General features: G+C 46.4%; 1 protein-coding gene across 1 annotated transcript in view; it reads right to left on the minus strand.

Annotated features, from left to right (window-relative positions):
* The window catches only part of Arhgap25 (Rho GTPase activating protein 25), an 82,066-nt gene that overhangs the window by 43,182 nt on the left and 17,111 nt on the right, over positions 1 to 21,773 (minus strand). The window lies entirely within an intron of this gene.

A 21,773-nucleotide genomic window follows, 5' to 3' on the forward strand; every position in this document is an offset into this window, starting at 1 on the left:
CCACGCAGCTGCACAGACCACCGGAAGCTGACTGTTTTCCCTCCATGGCCCCTTTGCAGAGTCAGCCAGGAGCTTGGACCCCACTGCCCCACACGGTGTCTCCAACAGGCTGTATCCCTGTGCCAGACCCAGAGGACTTGGCACCTCCTGAAGTTTCTGGCCAAGCGTCATCTTGTGTCCTCCAGTCACCTACCAGCTGTGTTTACATCCCTCTGCAGCAGGGTCAAGGGCTTTGGTTGGTACATCTGTCGTATGTTTCTGGTCAGATGTCACCATTAGCAGAAGCAGAAGCAGATGTGGACCCCTCCACCCACTGCGTGCTAGCATCGGCTTTTGGCCTCCTACAGTGTTCTGCCTGTCATTTGATCGGGTCCTGGCCTGTGCCTCCATGGTGAGCCCCACCCAGAACAACTGTCTCCGTCCTTACTTCCTGTACCCTCAAAGTGACCCATTCACTCTCTGGCTTCCAGCCAACCTTTTCCTCTAACACCTGCCTTTGGGCTTCTCTAGCCAGCGCAGCAGGGACTGCACGGCAGAGCCATGGCCTTGTGCGAGTTCTGGACTTGCTGCTGACAGCAGTGTCTGGGCTCCGCTCGGCAGCTGAAGCACATCTCTAGCTCACTGCTCATTTCGTTGGCTTTGGTTGGTCCCTGAGACGTCAATGATATGGTGAAGTTATTGAGTCTATTCTTACCACTTTTCCTTGCCTTGCTTTTGACCGGCACTTCTCCAAACCCCAGTCAGTTTCCGTACTAGCTAACCCGGGTTGCTGATAGTCCTTACAATACAGAATTGTTATATTGGACAGACACAATAGACACCAGTTAGCACACTGTTAGTTAAGCATGTGCCCCTCTGATTTCTGCTCTGGTGACTGCTTCTAACTCGAAGGATGGAGCTCGTCTCTAGAGCCGCTTTCCTCTCCCTTCAAGCTTCAGACCCTCCGATTTCACTCACTCCCATCTTTAGTGCAAATCTCTAACTGCAAACTTCTCCCTGTTGCGTTTGATCCCTGCTTGCCTGTCTCCCTCTAGGCCATGGCTCTCAGCCTTTATCCACATTCGTAGCATCCTTCTCACAGATGCTAGTTCTCACCAGAACCACACAGAATGGCGGTCTCTGCTCCACCGACTCCAGCTGGACCAGAACTGTCACCTATATCTTGCAGAGTGCTATAGAGCTGTGTGCACAGGCATCTGCCTACCTGGGCCCTTCAACCCTGCAGTCACTCTGAGTTCCTAGAAGACACTTGGGTCACACCTTCAGCCCTTAGCTCCCACTAGGGAACTGGAAGAGTTGCAACACACACTTGATTGAACCTTCCGTTGGACAGCCACCAGCACGGGAGAGCATACGGTCAGTGGCTGTGGAAGATAACGTTTCAGTTTGGTGCCCATTTGGTTTGGAGAGATTGCTTTGTATCAGTGTGTCTTGATACCCTAACAACAACAACAGACTTTGCTTCCAGTCTTCCTTCCCAGCTATCAACTCATTCCTGGAGTCTTTCACTGGGGCTGACTACTTCCTCAAGGAACCACCAGGGCATGAGGGGATGAACAGGCTCTGGCTGTGGAGCAACAAGGAGGAGCGGACCTGAGTGAAGGACTGAAGACTTCGTGTGGCTTTGTATCTCTCTTTGTAGGGGTGTATCTTGAAAAGACTCATCTGTACCAGGAAGAGGGCACACTTGGAAAAAGGTGAAAGTGTCACTCACACACAGAGCTTTTAAAGAGGGTGGGAGAGGGAGGCCATGGCATTCTCTTCTGCAGTAATATGGCCTCAGTGTGAGCCCATTCGTTCCAGTGCAGCTCCTATGGTCGCCCATCGACAGCAACACCAGATATGGACGAGGACCCCATTCGTTCCAGTGCAACTCCTATGGTCGCCCATCGACAGCAACACCAGATATAGACGAGGACCCCATTCGTTCCAGTGCAGCTCCTATGGTCTCCCATCTACAGCAATGTCAGATATGGAAGACGACCCCTGATTGCAGCAGAGTAATGTGAGGCTCCATAGGAATAAGTGGGACCAACAAGAAAGGGAAGAAGTCTGGCAGAGGCCACATCGTATCTATGAGGACTTAGGTCTCTTTAGCCACTCCCCAAACCCCACAGACCTGGTTAGGGTCACTTTTAGAGGCAAGAAAAGTGGAGGATCTCAGAATCATCCAGAAAGGGGACAGGGATCTAAAAAAAAACCAGAAAGATGTAGCTTGGAGGGAATTTGATTAGCATGGAACCCAGTGGCTAGGGGATTCTTTATACTTAGTTCTGGAGGGATTTCATTATTCTTTAGGGTAAAAGACAATAACCAAGCCAAAAAAAGATCATGCCTAAAAACATCTGTGCCCCGAAGAATGGCCTGGGAAAGGCAAGATGCTGTGTGAATGCTTGGCATTATTAAATACAGCCCAAAGAGGACAAGATAACCACGAGACAGCACAATACCAAGTCCTGGCCTGGCATGATCCCTCTCACCATACACCCAGCCAGTGTCTCCTGAGTGTTTACTGTCCTCTTACCATCCCTGATATGCTTTATGTCCAGGGTTTCCCTTCTAAGTTAGACCATGTGGAGAGACCTGTGCACATTCTACACAGCAGGAAGTCGATCCCAGTACTGGGAGACAGTGGCAGCTGAACAGAGGAGCTTCCTGCCCAGTCTTGGGTCCCAGTTGTGGCCATCAGGCCACCTTGTAGATTGTGCAAGTATGAGCAAAGTGGCCTGGTGGGCCTTGGCTCTGACTACCATTCTTTGTCACATCTTTGAACAGCCCCTTTGTAGGAGATCTGCTACTGTCGGTAGTTAATTTTTCATAACGAACATGGTCGGTGATAAGCTCCGCAGTGAGCTGGTCTTCATACCCGTGGGAAGTGTTCCCCTACGGGAGGAGGAATAAACTAGGTAGACAGGGCTACAGAAGGCTACTGGGGACAAGGGAGGCAGAGTGAAGCCACAGCCACACGGGGTTTGTAGAATTCCCTGCAAGAGCACCGTGAGGGTTTTAGTGAGGCCAGAAACCCACCCTCATTCTAGCAGAAAGAAGAAGACCAAGCCCCCAGCAAGCACTGTGCTGGACAACTCAGCACTCTCTGTAAGTGGCTGTAGGCAGATGAACGCATTAGGATACATAGAATTAAGTAAAACTATGTTCCCATCCGTCATATTTCAGGTACTCGACTGCCGATGGACTAGTGGGCCCAGAGAAGACTTGGGTATAGACTGGGGCTTCAACCTTTCTCTGAGAGGGAAAAGGGAGCCATTTCATGTTACTGAATAAGGGGGACCACAAAAAGGGACATTTTGTAATGAGATTGTCCATGCTGAATTATAGTCTACAGGGAGAGGAGAGAACAGAAGATGTGCTGTGCACCCAGGGTCTTATTTCTGCAGCAGAAGTTCATTTTGCCCCAAGATGGAACAAGAGAAAATTGAAGAAGGAAGTATGAGCAGAGCCGTTGCCTCGGAAACACTGTCACTTCCTCTTCCTCTCCCATCTGCTGACCCACTGACCTGAAACATAACCACAAACTTTCCTAGGGCCACCTTTGAAGTATCTCCACCATGGGCTCTCCAGCTGCCCCGGTCTGCTTTAGGGGGCTGGGGTGTGGCAGGGAAGGCTCACCAGGCTTTAAAGCTGGGAGGGCCTGTTGCTGTTCTCTCTCCATGAGCTGATATCACCGGGGACGCCTGTCTGGACAAACAGCTCCCACGGATTCCCTCCAGACTGCTCTTGCAGACTCATCTCCCAGCTGCTTACAGACACCAGGGAATTGCTCAATTCACCACACTGCTAGTCAAACTCAACCCCCCCCCCCCCCACTCCACCGCCTTCACACCGTCTGCCATTCCCACCTGTACTCACAAACACAGCCCTGCCTGCCTGCCTTCTCTGTGTACAACAGTCCTGTGACTGTCTCTGTGAGGGACCCGTAGGTTCCTGCAGTCAGCGCTGATGAGATTGCTGATGCCATGGCCCTATTGAGGTTTACCCTTGACTTGGGTTTGTCTCCTTGACTACAGATCTCCCGGAATGTCAACGCCTCTCCTAGATCAGGTGTAAACACCCTGCCCCTGGACTTGGGGTTTGAGTGGCTTTTTGCTCATTTTCTGCTCTCCCTGCACACCCAACCCACAGGACAGTGTGCTTCTTGCGTGGATTTCCTCTTTAAAAGTTCTTGCTCACCCTTTGAGAATCACATCAGGACACACCTGCACCACCCAGCAGTTAAACTCAGCAGTGTTCCAGCGCTGCCCCCTCTTCACCAGGGGCACATAAGCAGTCCAGCATCCGACACCTCGCCTGTAGTTTTCCTACCGTCTCCCTCTCCACTTGCAATGTAAGAGGACAAGGACACTGCTTCTCTTCTTGCCCTTGTTCATCCTGTGTCTTGGCTCCGAGTGAAGAGCAGTCAGGACGCAGAGGGGTACAGATGTTTCTGTAACAATGGCCATCTCAGCCAACTCTACGCTGTGTTTCTTCTTTCATGAGTTTGTGAGTATCAGGGGCAGTGTGTGAGTGATTAACCCTCAAGAGTTAACAATGATAATGGACCTACCTCAGCCAGTGCCTAGTTTTAAAACACAAGAATTGACCAGTACTCGAGAGGTAGAGGCAAGCAGATCTCTGCGACTTTAAGGCCAACTTGGTCTACAGACAGGAGAGCCAGGGCTACACAGAGAAAACAAAACAAACAACAACAACAAAAACCCCACAAGAATTGAAAAGCAAGCAGTGCTGTGAACATTATTATTGTACTATGTAGTTGATTTAATGTCAAAAAAGATGGCAGTGATAGATTGGGAAGGGTGAGGGATAAAAGGGAGGAATGTGGAAGTGGAAGGTTACCAGGACACCACACGGTATCCCAGGTGGAGCAGACGAGCCTGGGTTAGGAAGGGGCTAGCGGGCAAGGACGCACTGTGAGATGCAACTGAGAAGGGATGGGCAGGCTGAGTGCAGAATGAATAAGAAGGAGCCAGTAGTCTGTGGGCTTGGGGTTGCATAGCTCAGGAAAGCTACCCTTCCCACTGTTTGCACAGCCTACATTGCCGAGCCCTTGACAGGCAGCAGGACAGTATCAGATCCTAAACCATGTACCTCTCTGCCTCAAGAAACCCTCAGAGCCCCAGGACTCATTTTCAGGAACAAGGGGGTTGCAATTAGAGAACAAGAATGCTTTGCTTCCAGCCACCCCAGACTTCTGGGTCCTAACATTTAAGGGTCTGAATCAAGAGAAGCTAGAAGGAAAAATGTATCTAACACGAAAACCTCACTTCAGAAAAGTGAAGTGGTGGGTGATCTTCAGATGTCACTGTGGCTGCACAGCAGCAGTGGGCACAGAGGGGAGCAGCCATCTGGAGGCTGTGGATATAGTCCTCCATACAAGAGGAGGATGTGCTGGTTCCCTCGGGGCACGTGAGAGCGCCACGCAGTGAGTGTGCCACACAATAAGAATACCATGTAGTAAGAGTGCCACGCAGGGAGAGCGCCACTTAGTGACAGTGCCACGCAGGGAGAGCGCCACGCAGGGAGAGTGCCACGCAGGGAGAGCGCCACTCAGTGACAGTGCCACACAGGGAGAGTGCCACGCAGGGAGAGCGCCACGCAGGGAGAGCGCCACGCAGGGAGAGTGCCACGCAGGGAGAATACCATGTAGTAAGAGTGCCACGCAGGGAGAGCGCCACTTAGTGACAGTGCCACGCAGGGAGAGCACCACGCAGGGAGAGTGCCACGCAGGAAGAGCGCCACTCAGTGACAGTGCCACGCAGGGAGAGCGCCACGCAGGGAGAGTGCCACGCAGGGAGAATACCATGTAGTAAGAGTGCCACGCAGGAAGAGCGCCACTCAGTGACAGTGCCACGCAGGGAGAGCGCCACTCAGTGACAGTGCCACGCAGGGAGAGCGCCACTCAGTGACAGTGCCACGCAGGGAGAGCGCCACGCAGGGAGAGTGCCACGCAGGGAGAGCTCCACTCAGTGACAGTGCCATGCAGGGAGAGCACCACGCAGCAGCAAGAGCATCACGCAGGGAGAGTGCCACGCAGTGAGAATACCATGTAGTAAGAGTGCCACGCAGTGAGGGTGCCACGCAGTGAGGGTGCCACGCAGTGAGGGCACCATGCAGGGAGAGCACCACGCAGTAAGAGCACCATGCAGTTAGAATACCATATAGCTTACAAGAGATTTGGTCAGCACATGGTCCTTGGTGATTATTTAGTAAGTGTATGAAATAAGCATTTAAGGATATACTGAGAGTTATCATCAAGGGACTTCATATTTGTAACAAATGATGGCAAATTTTTCTATTTGTGGGCCTTCTAGGTATGTTCACTGTCCCGGGGCAGGCAGTGGCTCGTACAAGGAATGACACCTACTCCAGCAATAATAAACCACCAGTTCCTTAACACATATCACGTACTTGCAAGCATCTGTTTTGGTGCAGACTCCATAAGTTGCCATTACTTCCAAACCCACACCAGCTCTACAGTAGGTCGTACCTGGCTGTGCACCTCCGTTTTAAATGCAAGGGTCTGATGCTCAGAGAGCTAAAGTGATTCCTGGAAATCTGATTTTAAAGCCAACTATCCATGCTCCGGCCACAAGACCCAGGAAGGAGCGGCATCCTGTGGTGAAGAGAGCTGCCCACATCACAAATCAAAGTGGTTAGAAAGGAAAAAAACCTGCTGAGGACAGAGACGACCACGCTCCATCTGGGCAGCAGCAAAGCCATGAGGACTGACCACAGGCAGCTCCTGGTCCTCTAGAGTCTCTGCTGCTTAACAGAACACTGGGAGCAGAGCAATTTCCCAGAGCGGATCATTTGCTCTCCGGTCCAGAAGGCTGCACGTGGCACCAGCCTTTGAGCTACAGTGCCCCATGATGAGAGGTCTAGAGGGAGGAGCAGGCCAGTAAGAGCGGCCTGGAGTCACTCTGTGACAGTCTATTCTCCAGACAAAGGCATCGCTCCATCCGTGAGGAAAGTCTCTGTGACATAATCACCTCTTGTGAGGCTCCATCTCCAAGCGCCACTGCACTGCAGACTGAAGTCCCACTATCTGAACCTTGGAGGGCAGACTCAAGCCATAGAACACCCACCTGGCCCCCACCCAAGCATTGCATGTAAACAACCCCCTGCTTCTGCTTCCGTCCAGCGTGTCATCTGCGACAGTCATCAGGCCTTGAAGGAACGCTGACAGAAATGGCAGTGAAACCTCAAACCTACCACCAGGCTTTGTTGACACCAACAGGAAGATGGACATATTAGGTAATCCTGATGCGTCTCACCAGCTCACTGCCTAAGCTCACTGGAAGAACCATATGCTAACTGAATACTAGTAAGGGCCTGGAGTGGGAGGAGGGTGCTGAGCTAGCCCAGCTTCACCACAGGCCGAGAGGGAGCTACTGAGGAACCCTCTGAGCAGCAAAGCCATGGCTACCTCCTGCTGCAAACAGCCCACGAAGCAACCTCAATTCCATTTCGCTCTGACATGAAGAATTTCACCACTTACACAAACAACCTGCTGCAAGCCTGGAGGCAGCAGAAGGACTTTTGCTGTCTTCTCTGAAAGGACACACTCACCCTTGAGAACACGTTGACACAACGCCTAGAAATGTTCCCTGAGTGCTTGACTTGGCTGCTCACCACTGGAGTGCGTTTTGCTTTCTACATCTGATAGAAACATCTTTCATGTCAGCTGGGTGACCACGATGATGCAGAGAGCAGAACCCACCTTGGAACCTAAGATAGTAGTGACTTGTGACAGAAAATGCATGAATGCTGTCTCAGTAGTAACAAGAGGGGGACTGACAGAAAGGAAGGATGTAAAAGGGTGTGCGTGTGTGCGTGCGTGCGTGCGTGCGTGCGTGTGTGTGTGTGTGTGTGTGTGTGTGTTATTAAGAGAGACGGGAGGGAGAAAGAGGGGGTAGAGATTAGGAGGGCCTGGATTTCTGCTGCTTTTACTCATTCAGAAGCTCTAAAAACCCAGGCTAGGAACCAGCCTCAGGCCCTAAAGTTTTCCTGCCTTCAGGAAAATTCTGATCTAGGGTACCTCTCAGGACACCCTTGTGGTGTTCACATTTTGGGGCTTTCGTGTTTGTTAGGACTGTAGAGTGTCGTTGTCTCTCCCAGGTCTGTGTGTGTCTCCACCAGTTGCTATAGCTCTCGCGCTCTCTTTCTCTCTCTGCCCATATCTGCATAACAGGAAACCAAATGTAATAACAAGAAACTTCGCAGTGTCATGAGCACTTCCTACTGAGCACAGCCTCTTCCTCAGTGCAGACACAAGGAGAGATTCGGCAGTGGGTGCAAATGAGCGCTCGAAGACCAAGGCAGCTGTGGCTCTGGCTATCAAGAAGCTACCTGCTTCCCCAGAGTGACTGTCAGGAAGAATGCTCCACATCTGTGGGATAACTACAGCCATGAGCTACCCAGTGACGAGAGTTAATTAAGAGAGCTATGCCCTTTGCCCAGCATCAAAACTAGCCGCTTTAGGGAAGGTTTTGCTTCCTTATCCCCTAACATCCATACAGAGTGTGTTAGGGTGCTTGAAGTCTCTGCAGTTTTTACAAGTGAGGGCCCTACATCTCACAGGCAGAGACCCTCCAGGGAAACAGCATTCCCAACCCATCAAGACCTGAGTCTTGGGGGCCACAGGCCTTTGTCCTTCCTCAGATATTGCTCTAGTTGGCTCCTGGGGCCACCACTGAACTTTGAGAAGAATGATTTCTGCTTTGACACTTACCCAGCGTATAAACAACCCTTGGGGTGTGGTGGCCAGAGACACAACCTGACAAAAGGATCCAATATCTCATTAGAAACCCAACTATTTTATGTATGATCCGAAGGCTGACATGAGATATTGATTAGTGTGGGTAAGCATGGTCAAGGCAATGTGGTTAGGGAATAAAATAGCCATGGGTTTAAAGATGTTTACTTTAGCTCGAAGCAAAAGGTTACATTGTATGTGGAATTGGCTTCAAAATATCTCAGCAAAGAGGAAATGAAGGGATAGATTCAAAGGCGACAACCTCAATAAACATTGAAATTCAGAAATGGAATGTATCAGAATGCACATGGGGGAAACACTCTCAGTCTCTCGAGATCCCATCAGGCCCTCCTCCATCCCGCAGCCTGTGAATTTCATCCGGGCTATTTCTCCAAGTCGGCATTTCCAGAGCTGATGGTTACTCCTCAGCCTCGAATCAGTGAGACTACCAAGATGTCACGTTAAACAGGTCACCTTTCCCTCACATGGATCTGCTCCAACCTCTATGATTCAGTCAGGTAATGGATGGGAGCACTGAGCCGCTGGAGCTGCTGGTAATGATGGGAGCACTGAGCCGCTGGAGATGCTGGTAATGATGGGAGCACTGAGCTGCTGGAGCTGCTGGTAAGGATGGGAGCACTAAGCTGCTAGAGCTGCTGGAGCTGCTGGCAATGATAGCAGCACTGGGCCGCTGGAGCTGCTGGAGCTGCTGGAGCTGCTGGTATGAAGAACACCTCCTGCACAGTTACTCTCTCAAGCCCAGAGGGATGAGGGGGGAAATCAAGAAGGGACAGCCTTGGCATCACTACTGCCATTCTTCACCCGGGCACTGAGATCTTTGACCTCCAGGGACTGCTCTCTCCTTTACAAACCGCCATTGAGATGGAAATGGCCAAGGCAATCTTAGCAACAGTAAAAAGAAAATCCGAAAAGGCTGAAACAAAATCGGAAGTTGTAGGTGAGGCTAAAGAGAGAAGGAGGGAGGAAGGGAGGAAGAGAAAGAGGGAGGGGGGAAGGGAGAGAGGGAGAGAAGGAGGGCAAGAGAGAGGAACAGAGAGAGAAAGAGAGAGAGAGAGAGAGAGAGAGAGAGAGAGACGCTACTGCACACAAAATGCAGTAGAAACAGTGAAGAACAAAACTAATCTATCCATGGTAAATAAGAATGATTTCCAACATAGTTTATAAAGTTAAATACTTGAATAAAATCCACAAAGTTGGACAGCTTTGCCCGCTTTGTCACTTGACTATTCCAGATGTCCACACTGTCCTCTGAGTGCAAAGTTATGTAGGTAACTGGCTTATATCATCCATAGTTAAGACAAATTTTAAAAGGTTCACTGTTCTCAAAAAACTTGAATTCAATACCTTCAACATCAAGCTTATTGAAAGTCAAAATTAAGAACGGAAGACTCCCTTCCTGGGCATTAAAGAGCATATCCTGGTGTGGGGGCACACTCCTACAACCTCAGCATTTTTGATTGTGCATTTTTTTCCTCCTTCTGTTATGTGGCTTGTCATATTGATTGATGTTTTAAGGTTGAGTCATCCTGGAGTTCCAGCAATAAATGCCATGGTGACGATGCATGGCCTTGGATATTGTGGGGTCCAGATGACTGTATTTTGTTGGTAATATTCACAACAATACTATAAAAGATAACGGTTTGTGGTTTTCTTTTTTGTTTAGCATTTTTGGCTAGCTTTGATTTCAGGGTGGTGCTAGCTTGTAAAAGCAAGATGGGAAGTCTTCTCTCTTATTTTTTTTTTTTTTTGGAAAAGAGAACGATTAGTGTCAGTCATTTTTAGGGTTTTGATGGAGGACTGGAAAATGTCTCAGCATTTAAAAACACTGGCTGCTCTTCCAGAGGACTTAGATTTGATTCCCTGCATCAACCTGTGGCTCACAACCATGTATAACTCCAATTCCAGGGGATTTGATGTCCTCTTCTGGCTTCCAAGGTCACCAGGTGCACAGACATGCATGTAGGCAAAATAAATACATTTACTTTTTCTCATAAAATAAAAATAAATTTTAAAACATAAAGATTTGGTGGAGTTCACTGGTGAAGTAGTGGGGTCATTTTTTGTCAGAACTGTGACTACTGATTCCATCTTGTTGAAGGTTTGTTCCAATTCCTTAGTTCTTCCTGGTTGAGTCTTGAAAGTGTGGCTTATCTGGAACTTTCTTCCAACAATTCTGGTTACCAAGTTGCTGGTATGTAACTGTCCAATGTACTCACACATTATTTGTGTGTCTGTGGACCAGATGGCAGTGTCTCCAACTCCATTTTTATCTCAGTTACTTGAGTCTCTTCTGCAGCCCCTTCTACAGGTCCCAGTGCATTTTGGTTGCTGTGAGTGGAGTTTCACTCAGTCAGTATTAGCAGGGAAAGTATCCTAACTCTTTTGTTTTTAATCTGCTGTGGTTTTGTGTACACGGTGAACTTCTTAGAAACAGCATATTGTTGGGTCGTGTTTTCTTCTCCATTCAGAAAAATCTCTATTTTGTCAGTGACATTCAAAGTAATCATTGATGATGATGGATTTAATTCTGTACATTTGCCATTCATTTTCCACGTTCCTTATGGCATTTCGTTCCTCATTTTTCTGTATTACTATCTTATTTAATTGAACTTTTAATAGCAAAAGTTTTACATTTCTCATTTTCTCTTGCATATGTTTTTTTGCTATTTTATGTTGATTACAATTGGAATTGCATTTAATGATTCAAGCTTATTCCATTCTAATTTGAATTTATTCCAATTTGACATTAATAATATGCAAATACTGTTTTTAATGCCTGTGCCCCTATGCCTTCAGTTATTAATGTCATCAAATTGCATTTTTATATCTTATAATTCCAAGAAAATATCCAACTTTCTAATCTTGAATGTTTTAATCTCTTAAATTATTAAGGAAACCATATAGATTATAAAGCAAAATTACAATTATATTAGCATCTAGAGTAATCTTTAAAAATGTTAAATGATGCATAAAAAGGGTAGCACCTACAGTACTGTCACAACTTGCTTTAGTAACTGTCGGTCACACACACACATTTCCTGAGGTCCGTATATCTTCGCTGTTTTTGAGTTACAGGTTAATAACTTCCATTTTGACCTGAAGGGCTTTATTCAGAACCTCTTGCAGCATGAGACTCACAAACGCTCTTAGCGTTTGTTTCCCTAGGAACGTCTTACCTTTCCTCTCACTTTTTAATCTGTCTCTTATTGACTTATCTATAGGATGTGTGACACACACACGCGTGCACGCGAACTTCGTGGAGCACACGTGGGAATCGGAGGACGACTTGCAGGGGCGTCTTAGTTAGCCTCTCCACTGCTGTGACAAGACACCAGGACCAGAGCAACTCTCACAAAGAAAACATTTCCAGTTTTAGAGGTTCAGTCCGTTCTGATCAGGACAGGGAGCATGGTGACATGCAGGCAGATGTGCTGGAGGAGCTGAGAGTCTTACGTCCTGCAGGCAACAGGATTGTATGTCACACTCACCCCCACAGTGACACACTTTCTCCAACAAGGCCACGCCTCCTAATAATGCCAGTCCTTTGGTGGCCATTTTCTATCAAACCAGCACGAGGGGTCAGGTCTTTACTTCTACCGTGTACGTCCCAGGGCTTGAACTCAGGTCATCTGCTTTGGTGGAGGGCACCTTTTCTTGAGTTGAATTAGCATTACTGAAGGATAATTTTGCTGGATGTAAGATTCTTAGTCAACAGGTCCTCTTCTTCTAGAAAGTTGAATTTATTAGATCACTGCTTTCTGGAGTACAAAATTTCTGATGAGAAATTTTCTCATAATCTTATTGAGAATCCTTCATAAGTGATCAGTTACTTCTCCCTATCTGCTTTTAAATTTCTCTTTCTTATTCTTTTCTGAAAGCTGGGTTGTAATGCCTCTCCCTGGGCCCGAGTTCCTCACACTTATAATTGACTCAGTTTCTTGGATCTATATATTCGTCTTTTTCATCAAGTGTGAGAAGTTTTTGGTTGTTATTTCTTCAGAATCCTCTCTTCCCCTTTCTCTCTCCCCCTGGGACTTTCACGATGAGTGTGTCGCTCTGTTGACTCATGTCCTACAGACCCCCTAGGTTCTGAACACTTTTCTTGAATCTGGCTCAAGCTCCTCAAGCTTGACAACATCCACCTGCTTGCCCTCGAGTTTGCAGATTCTGTATTCTTCCTCTTTGTGTTTGGTTCTGAAACCCTCTAGTAAGACTTTTATTTCATTTATAATAACTTTTAACTTCAACATTTCTTTTAATATTCTTTTATCCTTCCTATTTCTTTTGTTTTTTGTTTTTGTTTTTTTTCGAGACAGGGTTTCTCTGTAGCTTTGGAGCCTGTCTTGGAACTAGCTCTTGTAGACCAGGTTGGCCTCTAACTCACAGAGATCCTCCTGCCTCTGCCTCCCAAGTGCTGGGATTAAAGGCGTGCACCACCACTGCCCAGTTTTTCTATTTCTTTTTCACAGACAGTTTCTGCTGGTCTGTTTTTCCCTTTTGAATGGGCCATGCTTTCTTGTTTATTTATATAATTTGTGATTTTTTTTCTGCAAAAGGAAGAAAGGGAGAAAAGGAGGAAGGAAGGGAAAGAAGAAAGGAGGGAGGGAGAGAGGAAGGGAGGGAGGAAGACAGACCCAGCATTTGAACTTAATAATGTGACTCTGGAAACCAGATTGTCTCCTCTCCAAGGTTTTGTGCCTGTGTGTTTGTAATCAGAGCACAGATCCCTATCATTTGGTGACTCGATCTTTTTTTCTACCCTGGCTGCAGAGAGCTGCAGGGATGCATTTGTAGCTGCCTGGCACAGGGCTGGTAGTGGGGGCCAGTGAGTACGCATGTGCAAAGACCTGGATTTACCAAAATTAAGCACAATTTGCCACCCAAACCTTCTCCTGGCAAACTGAAGCCTCCATGAGACTCAGAGACCCCAAATAGTTTCAGTAGGTGGATTGTGCATGGTTGATGCCCAGGTAGGAATATAGATGTCTGTATTGTGTTCCTGCTGTCCCAGATCCTCTATGGGTCACGTTTTATGGAATAATTCCATTCAACTAGATCTTGCCAAGAAATAGAAATTTGTCAAAAATAAAATAGCTTATGTATAATTTATAATAAAGTGAGTTTGGATACAATTAGAAAAACAGCAAATGTTTAATTTTTGCTTATTATTATTGGATGTCTGATGCATGTGTTTGTGCACACGCATATGTGTGAGCATGTGCACACATGTCATGGTGCATGTGTGTATAACTGGAGGTCAAAGAGCAACTATTCTCTACGTCCACTGTGGAACCTGGATGGGGAGCAAACGGAAGCCATCAGATTCATGTAATAAGTACTTTTACCAAGGAGCCTTCTCGATGGCACGAGTAAATAGTTATGTGAATTGAAAATAAGATGAGGGGAAAACCATTGTTTCGTGTGCTTCTGGATGAATCGTTCTTTTTCTCCCTAGCTCAGCCATCATCTTCTCTACCTCTCTTCCTTGGCATTTCCTTCTCACATCATCTGCAAAAGAGGCTGACTTAAAATCAGATCCAAGGGAAGCAGGAGGAAGTTGCAGTTAGATTCAGGAAAAGCCTCCAAGAATATCTGTACCCTTAGTACCGGGGAAGATGTGCTACCACACAGATATAAACAAATGGTCATTGCCTTAAAAGAGAAATGTCAGCTGATGCGTGTCTGACTTTTGTTGTTTGGGGGAGAGGTAGAAGCATTTGGGGGCATGAGCTTCCAGAGGATGCAGAGTGATATTCTAGAGTGTTCTGTCATAAAGTTCGCACTAGCTGCCCAATCTCCCAGCACTTTTGTCTGAGTGACAGAAGATACTGTGAGAAAGGCTGCTTTTATAATCTTTGGGAGGCCTGGGAAAGGAGGGCGGAGAGTTCAGACACAGGAAACCCATATTTGTTACGTCTAATTGTGGCATGTCCTCGTGGGCAGTGCTAGGGAGGAAGACATAAAAGATGTTTACAAGCCACTGCAGGAAGGAGGCGAAGGAAAGGCGCGGAGTCCCGAGTATTTATGGAAGGTATCTGCTACTCCCAGAGTCTCCTGAGCTGAGATCATCAAGGCCATACTTGACACTAAAACCAACACAGTAAAATGTTGGCACAAGATTTCAGCAGGAGCGGCACTTCTCACTCTTTGACACGCACTAAGAGATTGAAAAGCAGGTGACCGAGTGGGAGGAAGGGCCTCCCCGCACACATCTGACTGAAGACTTGAATTTAGAACATACTTTTGAAGATTCTTGCGTGTAGATAACACTCCGCTAACTTCCCAGTCTGATACCTTCCTACAGCGAATTTAAGAAAAAATATTCTCCAAAAAAGAAAAAAAGGAGAGGGCGGAAGAAGAGAAGGAGTGTGGGAAGAGGAGAGAAGAGGGAGAAGAGAGGAGGGGAACTCTTTAAAGACATCACTGAGAAAACATGCCAGTCTTAAAAATGGCCAAACTATTTGGAGTGACACTTAGTCAGATGAAAAGATGCTATCCATCATTACTCACTAGGAAAACGTGAAATAAAAGCCCAGTGGGATGCCAACACAAACATATTAGAATGCATAGGGCAAAGCTGAAAGGCAGCCTGGCGAGCCGGGAGCAGCAGGTGCTCTCCTGGGAGGCTGGTCAGACAGGAAGTGGCACTGCCATTTTGACAGACAACTGACGAGTGTCTTACGGAGTTAAGCTCAGGTTCATCAGCAGTCACGCTCCTCAGCATGTACCTAAGAGAAACGAAGCTTCGTGGTCACAGGAAGTCTCTAGCAGATATTCACAGCAGTCTGTGTAACAATCTCTACCAGTCAGAAACAACCCCAGTGTCTATTCCAGATGTGAGGAGGTGGAGGGTGATTTTTCTGCCATCCTTTTTAAGGACCGAATATGTGGTGGCAGGAGCAGTACACACCCTCCCCCTCACCAGTCAGGGCTATACTACCACAGTGTCTTAACTAAGGAGCCTAGCGAGCACATCAACAGCAGTCCCTGCCGCTTCGCTTCTTAAAAGGGAAGAGCTGTCTTTGTACTTAGAAACGTACAGCAAAGTTTTCAGCCCTTGTGAGGTTACAGATTTCACTGGGGAATAGGCGAGTTCACGTGCATTTCTTTATACAACCTCTAGGGGGCGTGGATTCACTGAAACAGCCCATGAGCACAAAGGGGGAAATCTTTTTTGTTTGTTTGTTTGTTTGTTTGTTTTATTTTTTCAAGACAGTGTTTCTCTACATAGCCCTGGCTGTCCTGGAACTCACTTTGTAGACTAGGCAGGCCTCAAACCCAGAGATCTGCCTGCCTCTGCCTCTTTTTATATATATATATATATATATATATTTTTTTAATTTTTTAATTTATTTATTTATTAAAGATTTCTTTGGCAATGGGTTTCTGATCCTACTGCACGCACTGGCTTTGTGGGAGCCTAGGCAGTTTGGATGCTCAACTTACTAGACCTGGATGGAGGTGGGGGTTCCTTGGACTTCCCACAGGACAGGGAACCCTGATTGCTTTTCGGACTGAGGGGGGGGACTTAATTGGGGGAGGGGGAGGGAAATGGGAGGCGGTGGCCGGGAAGAGACAGAAATCTTTAATAAAGGGGGAAATCTTGATGGCAGGCTTGATATCGACATTATCTAGGGATCATTTAAGCTACTCTGACTTCTTTTGGAACAGAAAGGGAGCTAGCAGGTCGTGTGTGAGAAAAGGAAGAGGAAAATTGTTGGCCACTAGGGGGCAGGACTTGCCTTCTTAGGCCGTACTGGATGCTAGTGTGGTGCTTAGCTGTGTTTATTCTTGTCTAGTACCCTCCGACTTTCCCCTTTGCCCTTAGCACCACGTTCCCGCTTCACACACTGGAGTCCTGGTCCCTCCCACCCCTCTCATCTCCATCCAAAGTCTTTGTCCATGAAGCTTGTGATGGGAATGAGAAAACCAGACACACTCAGAAAAAAGCCAAGCCAACAGCCTTACCATCCAGTATGAGCACACCCTCAGGTTTCTCCGGGCAACTGAGGACAAACATGTCTTAATCCCTACGGTCGGGGCTAAGTTGCCCCCCACCAACAAGTACAAGTGAGAAACAATGAACACATGGCCTGGAGTCTGCAGTGAGGTTCTTAGAGGTCCTACAGCCAAGGGAGGAAAAGGGGTGCAGGAGGGAAAAGGGTGCAGCCTCCTCCTTTCCCTGAACCTGTTGACACATGGTTCAGTCTCTACAGTCCCTTCACACCCTTCCACACACAGAGAGAGAACCCATCCCCCTTGGTTTTAACAGAACTCTGTTACTGTTCTCTCAAGGACAGCTGCATATTCCTCAAGCTTTACTCTAGAATACAAGCAACCTTTTATTAAAATAGACATTGTTAGCAAGGAGAAGGTTTCAAAAGTCAAAATCACTGCTGCAATGGAGCAACATAATTATGAGCTCTCAGGTCCTGCTCCAGGTCCCCCTCCACTCAACATAAATACTGCAGGATGCTGAGTCTGCCTACGCCGCACCAACAGCAGCAAACCTCAAACTTTGCTGCACGTTTGATCACTTGAGCAGATGAAAGTCTGAGTTTCTAGGTCTGGTGAGATGGCCCAGTAGGTAAAACCGCTTGCTGTGCAAGCCCGACCACAGGACTTCAGTCTCTAGACCTCACAGTAGAGAGACCCGAGTCTTGAAAGGTCTCCTCTGGCTGGCAGATCCACGGTGGCAAATCCATTCATTCACACACACACAAGAGTAACTTATTTAAAAATCTAAAATCTCTAAGTTTCCAGCTCCTACCCCAGGTCACTTCAGTTGGCATCTCTGGTGTGGAAATGTACGAGAGGCTCCCAGGGCAGCCGAATTTGCTAAGCAGGGGAGAGGTAGAGGGCACTCATCCCTAGAGCATAAAGTCACCGCTGTTTGATTCTCAGGAGCCTGGATGATTGCACTGAACATGAAAGTGTTAATACATAACAGGCTCTCACGGGAAAAAGAAAAGAAGCAAAGCCTGTACACACCACAGGCTAGAGGTGGTCAGGAGGCTGCCAGTGCACACTGCAAAGCTGGCACCGTGGGCAGGGGATCTTAGCTATTAATGAGACAAGAAGGAGACCCCCACAAAGGAGGTACCCAGAATGACCAGGGATGCAAGGTGTTACAGTTTCAATCTGATTTGTCCTGACAGGCGGATGTTTGAATGCCCAGTCCCAAGCTATGGTGCCATTTTGAAGGCTGTAGAGCCTTTAGCAGGTAGGGTTTGATGGGCACAAAGAAGTCCCTAGAGGCAGGCCTTTGACAACCATGCACACTGCTGGCTCCAGTCCTTCATGCCACTATACCCCTCCCAACACACTGATAACAAACTGAAGTTCCCAAAACCATGAACCAGAGTAAACTTGTCTCACCTTAAGCTGGTTCTGCTTGTCACCCCAATGAGAAAAGTATCTAATATAGAAGGCAACCATTAATGGCCTTTCTATGCAAAAATCCACAGAAATGCTAGTGAGAGTGGTATAGATTTCTCTCTTGCTAAGTGAATGGTCTGAACGGCATGATGTATCACTGAGATTGTAGGCACTGACTGGCTATCGAGATGCTCAGAGTACCAATGACTGGGGAAGTAGTCATTGATAGTGTGGGGAGGCTGATCTGGGTAGAGAAGAGAATTTTGTGTGAAATTTCTGCTAACACAACATGGAGCAGTGTAGGAATCAGAGTTTAGTGCAAGGAAGAACTGATTGATGAAGACTTGGATGATCATAATGTTTGGAGGAACTGAAGGAGCAAGTTCTTTTCACCTAGAATACCTCCACAAGACAGGATTCTTGATTCTTCCATTGTCAGAGGAGGTCTAAAACCACCTCCTGGAAAACTGCCTCACCATTGAGATGACTGCCACGGCTTTGATGGCATGGACATAAGGCTGGACTGGAAGCTTAGCTTCTAGGAAATTCTGGAGATCTTGCTTGGCTAGCCATGGATACAGCCATGATGGAACCACAGGAAGACACCTTCCTTAACTGATCTTATCTAGATGGCTTAATCATTACACATAATCTGGTTCCAGAATCCTTAGCTGCAAGAGAGTCCCTAATTAGCTTCCCAACCTCTCCACAGGGAGGTGGGATGAAATTCTAATGAAGTGTCTAGAGAAGCAAGCGTGTTACATCCATCATAGACAGGCAATGAAGGTATTTTCTGGGTATGTAGTTGGTAAGCTCCACTTGGAAACCAGTCTTTTCAAGCTGAAATTTCCAGGGTTTTAAGTGGAATTCTCAAAAACAGAAAAACCACCCTATGAGTGTGAATTAATTTTTATCCAGTGAGGAAAACTAAGCTACATTGTTGGTCTTACCCCTAGATCTCTGTTTAAAATTGTTCTTAAGTTCCTGAGTTGGCTGTTCCCTAGACAGTAAAGAAGAACACCAATGCCCAGTTAGAGATGAGTAGGGAAGGGAAGGCAAGTGAAAAGGACACCCACAGACCCGCCTCTAAAGCTTCAAGTGGAGAAATTCTGCTCTGTTGATGGAGCAAGAAGTATTCCTTGGCTTGAAACCAAATATGAGTGAGTACATCCCATGTTCCTCTTTTTGTGTCTGGCTTACCTCACTCAGGATAGTGTTTTCTATTTCCATCCATTTGTATGCAAAATTCAAGAAGTCCTTGTTTCTTACTGCTGAGTAATACTCTAATATGTATATATTCCATACTTTCTTCATCCATTCTTCCATTGAAGGGCATCTAGGTTGTTACAGGACAGGGAACCCTGATTGCTTTTCGGGCTGAGGGGGGGGGACTTAATTAGGGGAGGGGGAGGGAAATGGGAGGCGGTGGCTGGGAAGAGACAGAAATCTTTAATAAATAAATAAATTTAAAATTAAAAAAAAAAGAAGTATTCCTTGCCATCCCAAGAAGTCGTAGAGATGCTAGGTCTCAGAATATCTACGTATTCAGCCACCTCCCATCCAGTGTCCAAATTATCTTCCTAAACCAAAAGTCTCTCTTTCTCTAAGGATGCCAGAACAAGCTCCACATCAAGCCACTGCTCTGACACTGATAAGAACAGCAACTAGATAATATAGATATGAATAATTTGCATTGGTATAAATGTTGCCTTATTGGTAAAATTTAAGGTCAATTTTGTTATATGTATATGTATTTCTGATCTTGATTAAGGTATTGTGATTGTGTAGTTCATTTAAAAATGTAATGTATAATTAAGAAATATAGGTTAGTAGATAATCATCTATAATAGTCAAGTTTGTAGTCATGTTAGTTAGATTTTCTAGATGTGCATAGATATATTCCAGATAGGCATTCTTCATATCTTTCAAAGACTACAGAATATGGCATTTAATGCTTTAATAACTTAGGGCTTTTTATGAGCATGAGACACATCTTCTCCTGGCAGCACCAGCTACTTCAAGAGGAAGATGGACATTGAAGAGGCTCCTTATGGAGTTTGGTAGCCATTTGGGCAAGAAACTGCTCTTGCCTGGACTACTGCATAAACTGGACACAAAGAACCTGCAGAGAGAGGACTGCTGAACTTGCCTAAAGGTCAGATGATCTTTCGGGGTTCCTGATTCATAGAAGAGTCTATGAGATATTTTGCAGGATACAAAAGGAAGTGACTGAACTGTCTTTAAAATTTCCTGCTTCATGGAAAAGTCTGCTGGATACTATGGGCCTATAGGCTGAAGATGGATGCCCCAATGGTACAAAAGAACTTTGGGTGACTGTACAGACAGTGATATGTCTCTGTCATTTCTAGAGTTTTGGAAGTTACTTACTTCTTGTTTACTTAGGTAATATTATATCCTTCTGGAGTCTTTGATAGAGTTGAAGAATAGATAGATAGTTATAGTTTTCCATTGTTATGATAAAAGATAAAATAGCCATACTGATGAATATTTTGCATATCACCATAGAACCTTCATCTGGCGATGGATGGAGATAGAGACAGAGACCCACACTGGAGCACTGGACTGAGCTCCCAAAGTCCCAATGAGGAACAGAAGGAGGGAGAAGATGAGCAAGGAAGTCAGGACCAAGAGGGGTGCACCCACCGACGGAGACAGTGGGGCTGATCTATTGGGAGCTCACCAAGGCCAGCTCGACTGTGACTGAAAAAGCAGGGGATAAAACCGACTCTCTGAATATGGCGGACAATGAGGGCTGATGAGAAGCCAAGGACAATGGCACTGGGTTTTGATCCTACTACATGTTCTGGCTTTGTGGGAGCCTAGCCAGTTTGGATGTTCACCTTCCTAGACCAGGACAGAGGGGGGAGGACTTTGGACTTTCCACAGGGCAGGGAACCCTGACTGCTCTTCAGACTTGAGAGGGAGGGAGAGAGGAGTGGGGGGAGGGGAAGAGGAGTGGGGAGAGGGGGGAGGAGTGGGAGACTGGGAGGAGCTGGAAATTTTTTTTCTCAATAAAAAAAAGAAACAAAAGATAAAATAGATATAAATATTGTAACTGTAATTCTTGCTTTATAACTGTTTTGCTATATGTAATTTTACTATGTTAAAGTTAAAGCCTTTCTTTTTTGTTTAAACAGAAAAAGGGGAAATGGTGTAGGAGGTCTTCTGTCTATGCGTTACTTTCATTGATTAAATAAAGAAGCTGCCTTGGCCTTTTGATAGGATAGCCCTTAAGTGGGTGGAGTAGACAGAACAGAATTCTGGGAGGAAGAAAGCAGTGTGGCAGACGACATGGCTCTCCTCTCCAAGACGGACACTGGTTAGACTCATGCTGGTAAGACACAGTCAAGTGGCAATACACATTAATAGAAATGGGTTAATTAAGATATGAGAGTTAGCCAATATGAGGCTGGAAATAATGGACCAGGCAGTGATTTAATAATACAGATTTCCATATGGTTATTTAGGGCATAAGCTAGCCAGGTGGGATGGAACACGGGGTCTACGCTCCTCTTTACAGCAACTAGAGATAACTAAAATAAATAAATATGCTTTGGTTTTATTTTAATTTAGTGATAAAGGA

Source organism: Microtus oregoni, unplaced genomic scaffold, assembly GCF_018167655.1.
Source record: "Microtus oregoni isolate MIOR12 unplaced genomic scaffold, Mior012 000002F_ref0000024, whole genome shotgun sequence".
In the NCBI taxonomy this organism is placed as follows: Eukaryota; Metazoa; Chordata; class Mammalia; order Rodentia; family Cricetidae; genus Microtus; species Microtus oregoni.